This window comes from Cebus imitator, unplaced genomic scaffold, assembly GCF_001604975.1.
Source record: "Cebus imitator isolate Cc_AM_T3 unplaced genomic scaffold, Cebus_imitator-1.0 Scaffold184, whole genome shotgun sequence".
Taxonomy (NCBI): Eukaryota; Metazoa; Chordata; class Mammalia; order Primates; family Cebidae; genus Cebus; species Cebus imitator.
The window spans coordinates 2,039,280-2,050,125 of record NW_016107499.1 but is presented as its reverse complement, the minus strand read 5'-3'; the positions used below and the strand labels follow the sequence as shown (position 1 = coordinate 2,050,125).

The following is a 10,846-nucleotide window of genomic DNA, read 5'->3' as shown; positions in this document are numbered from 1 at the left end:
ATATCGGCTCACTGCAACCTCTGCCTCCAGAGTTCAAGTGACTCTGCCGCCTCAGCCTCCTGAGTAACTGTGGGACTACAGGGGCATGCCACCACACCCAGGTAATTATTTTTATTATTATTTATTTTATTTTTAGTAGAGATGATGTTTCACCATATTGGCCAGGCTGGTCTCAAACTCCTGATCTGGCGATCTGCCCGCCTTGGCCTCCCAAAGTGCTGAGATTATAGGCCTGAGCCATCACGCCTGGCTGATTCCATGCTTTTTAAACAACCAGCTCTGAGGGGTACTTCAAGTGCTTCAAGGGCCCCACTCACTACCAAAAGGAGTGTACCAAGACATTCATGAGGAATTTGCCCCCATGGACAAAATACTTCCTATTAGGCTCCACATCCAACACTGGGGATAAAATTTCAACATGAGTTTTGGGAGACAAGCATTGAAACTGTAGCATATCCTTACTTCATTAATTTTTTAAAAATGTCGCTTTTCAGTAATGCAGCAGTATTACTCTTCTGGTAAGATTTTAAGGCCTGTATTCTCTAGATAAGCCTGTATGAATTGTTCTAACAAAAGTCCTCCATATGTGTCAAATTATTCCTCAATTATTGCTGTGTAACATCTTCCTTTAAATCCACCTGGATTATTTGGCCACCCTTTTCCAGATATTCCATGTTCACGCCACTCTACTTTTAGTCACATATATATTTTCTTCTCTCTAGAAAAGTGGCTCTCAATTTTTCCAACTATTAAGGTTTTTGTTTTCATCTAAGATTTGTATTAAGACCTAGCATCTCCACAAAACCTCTATTGCTACCCTAGTAGACTGTTGTCTCTGCTCTAAACTCTTAGGTCACTTCGCATGTGTCTACTTATTTGTTTCTTACCATGCAATAGTAGTTTGTGCTTTCTATTTATTTCTATTTTTAGTCCTATCATACACACTATATCTTATTACTCGTATGTGTGCAGAATCATTTATTTGCATAACCATTCTGTAACACAGAGTTTAGAATATATTAGGTATTCAAATATGAGGTTGCTGATACACACAAAGTATTTCAGCAAAACCAGTTTGAAAATATAAATAAGTATATTAATTAAAATGCTTAAAAGTAGATCTAATTAATGTACTTTAAACAGACAACTAATTTATCAGATTAAAAATGTTACACATTTTGAAGGTGATTTATCAAAAAGCTGATTTTAAAATGTGATTGTTTTGCAAAAATATTTTGCTGTCCCAAATTTTTGACTTATAACTAATTAACCATGAATATATATTTCAAAGTGTGGTGAGTGAATCAACTGAAATAAGAAAATAAAAAGGTTTGCAAAGCATAAACTCAAGAGAAAAAAAGCCAATATATTAATCAAGGTTATTTAAATGTCATTGAAATTGCAGGTTTTTTAATGTTTATACTTTTTACTTTCAGAATTTGTTAGTACTTCAAGTTTATTTAAAATACTTTTGGTTTGATTGTTTAATGGGTAAAACAATCACTGTTTAATGGGCTATATTTTTAGTGTTTTTAAATAAAATGTATTTAAAAAAACAAATGAAATACCTAATAAAAATTCAACTTTAATGAAATTCAAAAAGCTATTCTACCAATTGCCTTGCATATTTTTTAGGATGGTGCCATAGAAGAAACATGTTTCTTGTATTCAGAATATCAGAATTTGAGTGCTTGCTTTTTATCTGTAAATTTGTGTATATGATTTAATCAACCTGAATTTCAATATTATAATCTATACTATTAAAATTTGATTACTGGCATTTCTGGGTTGTGGGTAGACATAAGATAATATATATGAAAACACATTATGCAACTCTTGGAAAGTACTGAACAGCAAATATTGATTGAATCTGAATATAAGGAAGCATTAAAGCAAAAAATTTGAATGTATGTTTAGATTATTCTTCTATATATTCTAACCCAATTATAAAAGACAATATACTTATAATTGAAAGTGGGATTCTATGTAGATATTACAACTGATACCACCAAAATCCCAAGAATAAAATGAGCTACTATAAACAATTGTATACCAATACATTTGATAACCTAAAATAAATGGATAAATTCCTAGAAATATACAGCCTACCAAGACTGAATCATGAGCAAATAGAAAATCTGAACAGACCAGTGATGAATGAGTAGAGATTAAATCAGTAATCAAAAAATTTTCAACAAAATTAGCCAAGGACCTGATGCCTTCAATGGTGAATTCCAACAATCATTTAAAGAATTAACACCAATCCTTCTTACACTCTTGCAATAAATTAAAGACAAGGGGACACTTGAAAACTCATTTTGTGTGACCAGCATTACCCTGATACCAAAGCCAAACAAGGACATTACAAGAAAAAAATTACTGGTTAATATTACTGATGAACTTGGATACAAAAATTCTTAAACTACTAGCTAACAAAATTCAACAACACATTAAAAAGGTCATACACATGGTCAGGTGGGATTTATCCCAAGGATGCAAAGGGAGTTCAACATATGCAAATCAGTAAATGTGATAAATCACAATAAAAGAATGAAAAGTAAAAATGATACAGTCATCTCAACAGACACAGAAAAGGCATTGACAAAATTCAAAATTATTTTATGATAAAATGCCTTAAAAATTAGGTTAGAAGAAATGTATTTCAACATAATAAAGGCCAAATATGAAAAGCCCACAGCTAAACATAATACTCAATGGTGAAAGCTGAAAGCTTTTCTTTAAGATCAAGACCAAGGCAAGGATGCTCACTTTGACGACTTCTATTCAACAAAGTGTTAGATGTCCTTGCCAGAGTAATTGTGCAACAAAAATAAGATTACCCAAATTGGAAAGGAAAAGGTTAAATTGTTTCTCTTTATACATGTCCTGATCTTACATGCAGAAAACCTTAAAGACTCTAACAAAAAAATTTAGAACTAGTAAACAAATTAAGTAGTTTCAGGATACAAAATTAACATACAAAAATAAATAGTGTTCTGTAGAGTAGCAATAAACCATACAAAAAAGAAATTTAAAAAACCTAATTAACAGAATAAAAATACTCAGAAATAAATTTAACCCATGAGGTAAAAGATCTGTACATTGAAAACTGTAAAACATTGATGAAAGAAATTGAAGACAGAAACCAATGGGAATTTTTCTCATGTTCTCAGATTGGAAGAATTTGTATTGTTAAAATGTCCATATTACCCAAAACAATCTAAAGATCAAATGCAATGTCTATCAAAAATCTAAAACAATTTTATTGAAACAGAAAAAATAATCCTAAAATTCATATAGCATCACAAGAGGCCCCCAAAGACATAGCAGTCTTGAGCAAAAAGAACAAAGCTAGAGGCATCCTGCTAGCTGATTTCAAAACACTCTATAAAGCTATGCTAATCAAACAGTATATTACTGGCACAAAAACAGGCATATAGACCAATGCAATAGAATAGGGAGCCCAGAAATAAATCCACATATATATAGTTAATTGATTGTTAACAAATGAGCCAACACCATCTAATGGGGAAAGACAGCCTGTTCAATAGTGGTGTTGAGACAACTGTCTGTCCACATGCAGAGGAATGAAATTGGGCAATTATCTCCCTACCATATACAAAAATCCACTCAAAATGGATTAAAGGCTTAAATATAAGACCTGAAACTTCAAAACTATTAGAAGAAACCATAGCAAAAAAAAATTATTGACACTGATCTGAGCAATGATTTTTTTTTATATGTCCCCGAAAGGACAGGCACCAAAAGCAAAAATAAACATTCATTTTGGAAGGGATAAACTAAAAGCCATGTGTATACAGACATTCATTTTGCAGAGTGAAACATATTTACCACAAGAAGAATTTTAAATAGGGTTTTCATTTAAATTTTATTTTCAGTTATATTGAGGGCCTGTCCTATTCTAAATGTCTTTCTCCAAATCATGCTCACATCACATATTTCTTTTCATGTCCTGATTATAGCTACTCTAAGTCTAAAGAAGAAAGTGACTGGAAGCATTTGTTTCACATAGTCACAATCTGTAAAGATAAGCAAAGCAATTTGATTAGATGAAATTCCTAAGAATTTTCATCCATTTCCCTGAAGTCTTCAGCAAGTATACCTTCAATCTAGGAAGAACAGCAGCAGTTCTCCCTGTTAGTCTATATGTTCTCAGTAGCAGAAAAAAAAAAAAAGAAAGAAAGAAAGAAAAAAACTGGAAACCTGGAGGCTACATTTACAGGAATTCTGTTCAGTATTTCTTCTTTTGTGTTTTCAACATGTGCATTTCATTTGGAGGAAATGGTAGACATATGGTTTTGATTCGTTTACACTCAGTTCATAAAAGTTCTGTGTTTTAAAAGGTATTTGATGTCCACAGAATTTCTGAGCCTTTTTATAAGCCAGTTTATAAAAACCAGAAACTTATATTTTGCTAGTATATGAGATAAAATATCAAATGGTTTATATTTGATAAAGTAAAACTCTCAAATCTATGAATGGATATATATTACAGAATTACTTTTTATTTCCACTTTCTTACCCCTAGGATTTTGTTTACACATTCTCAGTAAAGTATTGAATTAATTATTTACAAATCTCATTAAAATGTTTTTTAGTGAATTATATGGCTAATTCATTGTGTTTTAGTTTTTTTGTTTGGAATACACAAAATTTTCATCCAAATTCCACTGAACTTCATGCAAACATTTTTATAATCTTATAGCATTTATTTTGAAAATGAGACCATTAATTTGAGCTGTTTGTATTCTGCTGACTGGTTTGTGTTATTAGGCAGTTCCAGAAGCCTGAAACATGTATTTTAGAAAATTGTAATTGTAAAAAACTTTTAGTGCTATAGTTTGCAATTAATTTTTTCACAAAATTGTTTGTCCAAGTGAGAAGTCTAATTAGTAACTTGAGTATTATTTAGCACTAAATAATTCAGAAATTCAGAACACCTTATAGGCAAGCATATACACTGCAGATTCTGGTAACTAAATAAAGAACCTAGTTCAAGTTGGTTTCCAATTGCCAGTGGAAAAAATAAACATGAAGTGGAAATAAATGAAAATAAGACTTTCATATTTGTTTTAAATCAGTTTTATTTCTCAAATTGAAGATTTTTTTTTTTAAGTTTGTTTACTGTCCTGGGACCAAAATAAACTCATTCAAATCTCTTCAATATTTTTTGTTGTTGTTGTAATGCTTCAGCAAAGTCACTAGTTACCATACTGGCTCCATGGTAAGATTCAGTGATATCATAAAATCAACATGTTTGTCAAATAGTATATCTCTTACAGTCTCCTCAACAGCTAATTGATGAATGGCATTCCTTTGGTGGGCAGAGTATCTCTCTGCTTTACATAGTTACATATTTGTTCAAAAGCAAATAATTTGAGAGAGCTTACATTACCTTGAAAAAGAAAATGATTTTCTAAAACCATTATTTTGGGGTAATGTGTACTGTCTGTATATATTAAAATTTTCACCTGCAATTATTTACGTTTTTACTACAACACTGATTTTTACAGTGGTTGCTCTATGTATTACAATATGCATACTTTAATTATCAAAGTAGGATTATTATTATGCCACTTCCTGAAAAATTAAGCTTACAATATTAAAATGCTTTTTACCAACCACCACTCTTTTTTGCAATTGTTGTCGTATATTGAAATCTGTATAAGTAATGGTTTTGAAAGTTATTGTTAACTATATTTACATTTTTGTTTTTATTTCATTCTAAAGATTTGAGTTTCCATTGGTCAGCTCCTTTAACTCTAAAGAGGCTTCTTTAGAAATTTAGAATAGTGAAGTTCTACTAGTGATGTATTTTCTCAGCATTTGGTTACCAAAAAGTTTTTATTACACTTATTTTTAAAGAATTTTCTCACTTTATAAGAAATACTTTGTTTAAAGTCATGATGGTAGTTTCAGGTTTTTTGAAATTTATTTTACTGTCTACTCTGACTTGCATTGTTCTTATTCAAAAATCAGCCATCTCTTATATTACATCCTTCTAGGTAATTTGTTGTTTTCTGGTTGGCTATAAGCTTTTACATTTTGTATTTGGTTTTTACCAGTTTGCCACTGCAATTTCTAGATATGCTATTACTTACGTAAATTCTGAAGTTTTCTGATCTACATGATTCTAGATGTTGATGATCTAAACTTTGCACTAAATTTTTTAAATCCTAATTATTTATATCTCTTTCAGAGACTATAATTATACAGGCAATATACCTATTAATTTTTATTTAATGGGGCACTGATCTGCTCATTTATTCTATTTCTTATTTTTAAACGTGCTTTTGGTTTGTTTGTTTTTTACTCTATGTTCTTTAGTGTAAATTACTTATCTTGCTATCTCTTCAAGGTCATTGACTACTTTTTATGCTACCTTTGCTTTGTGGTAATGTTTACCCAGTGAAATTTTACATGTTTAATTCTATAATTTACATTTGGTTTCAATTTCTTTGCCATGATTTTCCAAATGTCCAATTTAGGTCAAGATTTTGCTTTAGGATCACGAATATATTTACAATAGCTGTCTTAGTATTTTTATCTGCTATTTCCAACATCTGGCTCAAATTGAGTCTGTTGACACTCAAAAAATAAAGCTATGCATTATGTCATACTCCTTCAGTGGAGATCCAGTATTTTTTAAATGCACATTGTATAATAGGGTGATACATTGCAAGAAGCTAAATTATAATGGGTTCCTTTAGAGCTTAATGAGATTTTATGTCTCAGATAGTAAAATACTGACAGCTTTTTCAAGCACGCAGACTCATTTATTTAGAATATAATTTTGATAGAAAGACGATGATGTGGAGTATACTATACCTACAAAGTAGTGATTCTGAGCTACTCTTTTTCAAAACTTTTTTTTTTCATCAAATCATATACTTTCCCAAATACTGTTTTTCATTCAAAATCTGCAGGTAATGCTCATCAGACTGACATCAGAGTAAGAGAGAACATTGCTTTATTGTTTTGGTCCTATTGTTGGTTTAGATTTTACTTTTTAATTATTGCAGCAATTTTAATTCTATGAATGAGAAATTGATATAATCATTTATCAGACATATGTTTATGAAATTATAACAAATAATTTACACTCTAATTGTATGTTTTATATATTTAACAAATTAGAATAATTACTAAACTATTTTATGTTTTTACCTTGGTAATGTGTTTAGAAAGTTGCTTTTTCAGAAGTGTAAGATTTATTTTATGTTTTATATTATTAGAAATAAAAAAGGAATAAAAGCTCTTATTAACAATGTGAAATTGCTTTTATCCTGTCTTTTTTCTTCCATAGAACACATACTTAAAAATGAATTTTGGCCAGGTGTGGTGGCTCATCCCAGCACTTTGGGAGGCCAAGGTGGGTGGATCATGAGATCAGGAGTTCAAGACCAGCCTGACCAACATTGTGAAACCCATCTATACTAAAAGTACAAAAATTAGCTGAGTGTGGTGTGCACACCTGTAATCCCAGCTAGTCAGGCAGCTGAGGCAGGATAATCTATTGAACCTGGGAGGCAGAAATTGCAGTGAGCCAAGGTCACACCATTGCACTCCAGCCTGGGCAATAGAGTGAGACCCTGTCTCAAAAAAAAAAAAAAAGAATTTTATACTGCTGTCAATATTTCAGAATCATATAACAAACCATTATTTAAAATATACTCAATAATATTTGAACATGACTAAACTAAAAACATTACTTTAAAAATATATTATTATACTAAATAAAATGTGTGTTCTTACTGAATACATTACAAAGTCTCAGTAATGAATATAAAAGCAGACAGGATTATACCTATATGTAAGGGATAGTAAAATATTAAAGATGTAGGTCCTTTCATTCTTCAAAAAGCTTTTGATTATAAAATAATATACTTAAATTCAGAGGTTGTAAATACTTATTGATTACAAGTAGCTTAATAGCTTATTTAGTTTTCCATTTAAGATCTCCATATTTATAATATGGTATCTTAACCATTAGAGTTAGTTTCCAATTTAGCCTCAGTGCATATTAAGTCTTCCAAGATAAAACGTGAGGGAAAACCAAATTGTTCCTTCACTTACATTTTCACAGATTATAAAATTTCTTTATAATAATATACCATTTCTAGCTAAAACCTCATATGTGTAATAAAATAAAACTTCAAAATAATCTAGCCAAGTGCATAGTAAAAATGTGCAACCTAGAAGACTTACATTCTCAAAGATCAATATTTCTCTCTGTCAGTGGAGTACAGTATGCAATCTGGGTGCATCTGGGAATGCCATCTGGGCATACCATGGATGTTTTCCCCGTGGTACTTGGGGATTAAGGAAAATTGATAAGAATGTAAGGTGCATGCTATTTGCTGTGCTGTGCTGCCATGATGTCCTTCGCTCTACCTCCAAAGTCTCTGTCTTATGCCAGCATCCATGAAACGGGGCATATTAACTTGTAAGGCTTTAAGCATAACAACATCTGAGACCTGTTAGATTTCTTGACAGTAACTATTAATCACTAGTTATATAATCTGAAATATGCTATGTACTTGAGAAAATACATTATGAATATCACAGTGAGTGATATCCACAGTGAAAAAGGCCCATTAGCAAAATGCTGATATTAATGTTGTGAACAAAGCAAACAAAAATCAGAGACAAATAAAAACAATATGTAGGATTGAAAGGAGCCTTGGGATGGAGCTTCTAAAGGATTGTCAAAAAATGACTCTAACTAACAGACTTTGAAAATGAAAGGTCAATTTTAAGAAGAACCTTGTCAACAGAGGAACCAGAAGAATGGGTTACAAGAGAAATCAGCATGTGCACCATATCTCAAATGGCAGTAGTATAGCTAGAGTATATGGAGCGAGAAGAAGAATGAAATAGACATAAAATGGGTGTACAGTGTCCAAGAAAAAAACATATTCTGACACTTCTTAAAACCGGCAAGAAAAATGTTTAGGGATTGGGCTCAATTCAAATTGAATCTAAAGTAAAGATAGCTGGGGATCTGAACCCAGGGAGAAGTGCAATGGGGTCAGTAGATGAAAAATTACTAAGAGGGGACATCAAGGGTAGGGCAATTCTTATTGAACTGATGCAACAAGATTCTTGAGATAGGCAGGCCAAGGACATATGCATAAGGGTGGGATGAAGGAATTTGAGCAGATATCAAAGATGATCAGATATCAAACGTGAAGGGAGGAGTCTCACAAAAGAATCATAGAATGATTCTTGCTAAGACAAGGCTGTTGGTGGCTGATGGCGCTTGTGTCAATGGACAAAGTGAGGATTGGAAAACATTGTATAGGCCATAGAAAGCAGTTTACATTCTATTTAAAATACAAAAGATAGCCATGATAAATTTTTTATCAGAAGAGAAACAAGTTAGACTGTTTTTCATGGGGATAATTTCTGCTGTGATGTGAAGAGCCAGGACTTGAAATCAGTGATATTTTGACCTAGTTATGAAGGTGGATTATCAAAACTTAACTAATTTGTATAATTTATATAGAAATTCTATTAAAATATCCTTTTCTACATTTTTCTAATAGTTAAAATAGAAAGTGAAAAATATGTTACATACGTATTATTGAAGTTTTTCATATTTATACATTTTCCTTGTGAGACTGAAATTGTTTCTTTTGATTTTATTTTTAAAGCTTTATTTCATAATTTTAGTATTACACAAGTAATACTTGCATATTTTTGAAAACTCATCAGTACAGATAAACAAAGGAAAAATTGTTATAAGTCATTTGTTATTACTATCAAAAATAAACATTATTAAGATTTTGATGTATAATGTTCTAGACTTTGTGTGTGTGTGTGTGTGTGTGTGTGTGTGTGTGTGTGTGTGTGTGTGTGTGTTGGTATATCCTTTTTTTCAATTTGTTTTTGGGGGAAACAGATGGTGTTTGGTTACCTGGTTAAGTACGTTAGTGGTTATTTCTGAGATTTTGGTGCACCGTTACCCAAGCAGTGTACACTGTACCCAATGAATGTGTAGTCTTTTAACCCTTGAGCCCCTCCCACTCTTCCTACTGAGTCCTCAAAGTCCATTGTGCCATTCTTATGCCTTTGCATCCTTATAGCTTATTTCCCACTTATAACTGAGAATATTTGATGTTTGGTTTTTCATTACTGACTTACTTCATTTAGAATAATGGTCTCTAATTACATGCAGGTTGCTGCAAATGCCATTCATTCCTTTTTATGGCTGAGTAGTATTCGTGTGTGTGTGTGTGTGTGTGTGTAAAACATTTTCTTTGCCCACTCATTAACTGATGGGCATTTAGGCTGGCTCTGTGTTTTTGCAATTGCAAATTGTGCTGTTATAAACATGTGTGTGCAAATTTTTTTTTTTGTATAATGACTCCTTTTCCTCTGGGTACATACCCAACAGTGGGATTGCAGTATCAAATGATAGATCTACTTTTAGTTCTTTAAGGAATGTCCACTTTATTTTCTTTTGTTTTTTTAATATTCAGCCTCCTTAGAGACTGTCAAACATTGCCAATGCCAACTCTATTTCAAGTTTTCATGGTGGGGTATTGGGAAAAGTTTTCAATTAGCAAAAATTGTGCCTCAGATAAACCTCATTGGCTACGATACTGCCACTGCACAAAGCTATTTTCTACAGTGGTCATAGTAGTTTACATTCCCACCGAGAGTGTAAACATGTTCTTTTTTCACCACGTCTATGCCATAATCTATTATTTTTTTGATTTTTAAATTATGGTCATTCTTGCAGGAGTAAGGTGGTATCATATTGTGGTTTTTATCTGTATTTTCCTGATAATTAGTAATGATGAGCATTTTTTCATATGTT

The 10,846-nt window shown here is 31.7% G+C and overlaps 1 non-coding gene across 1 annotated transcript; it reads right to left on the bottom strand.

Annotated features, from left to right (window-relative positions):
- Window positions 1-10,505: 10,505 nt before the first annotated feature.
- On the bottom strand, window positions 10,506-10,646 carry LOC119473788. Its single transcript, XR_005203010.1, has one exon. It is a non-coding gene; the product is annotated as a U4 spliceosomal RNA (small nuclear RNA).
- Window positions 10,647-10,846: the final 200 nt, after the last annotated feature.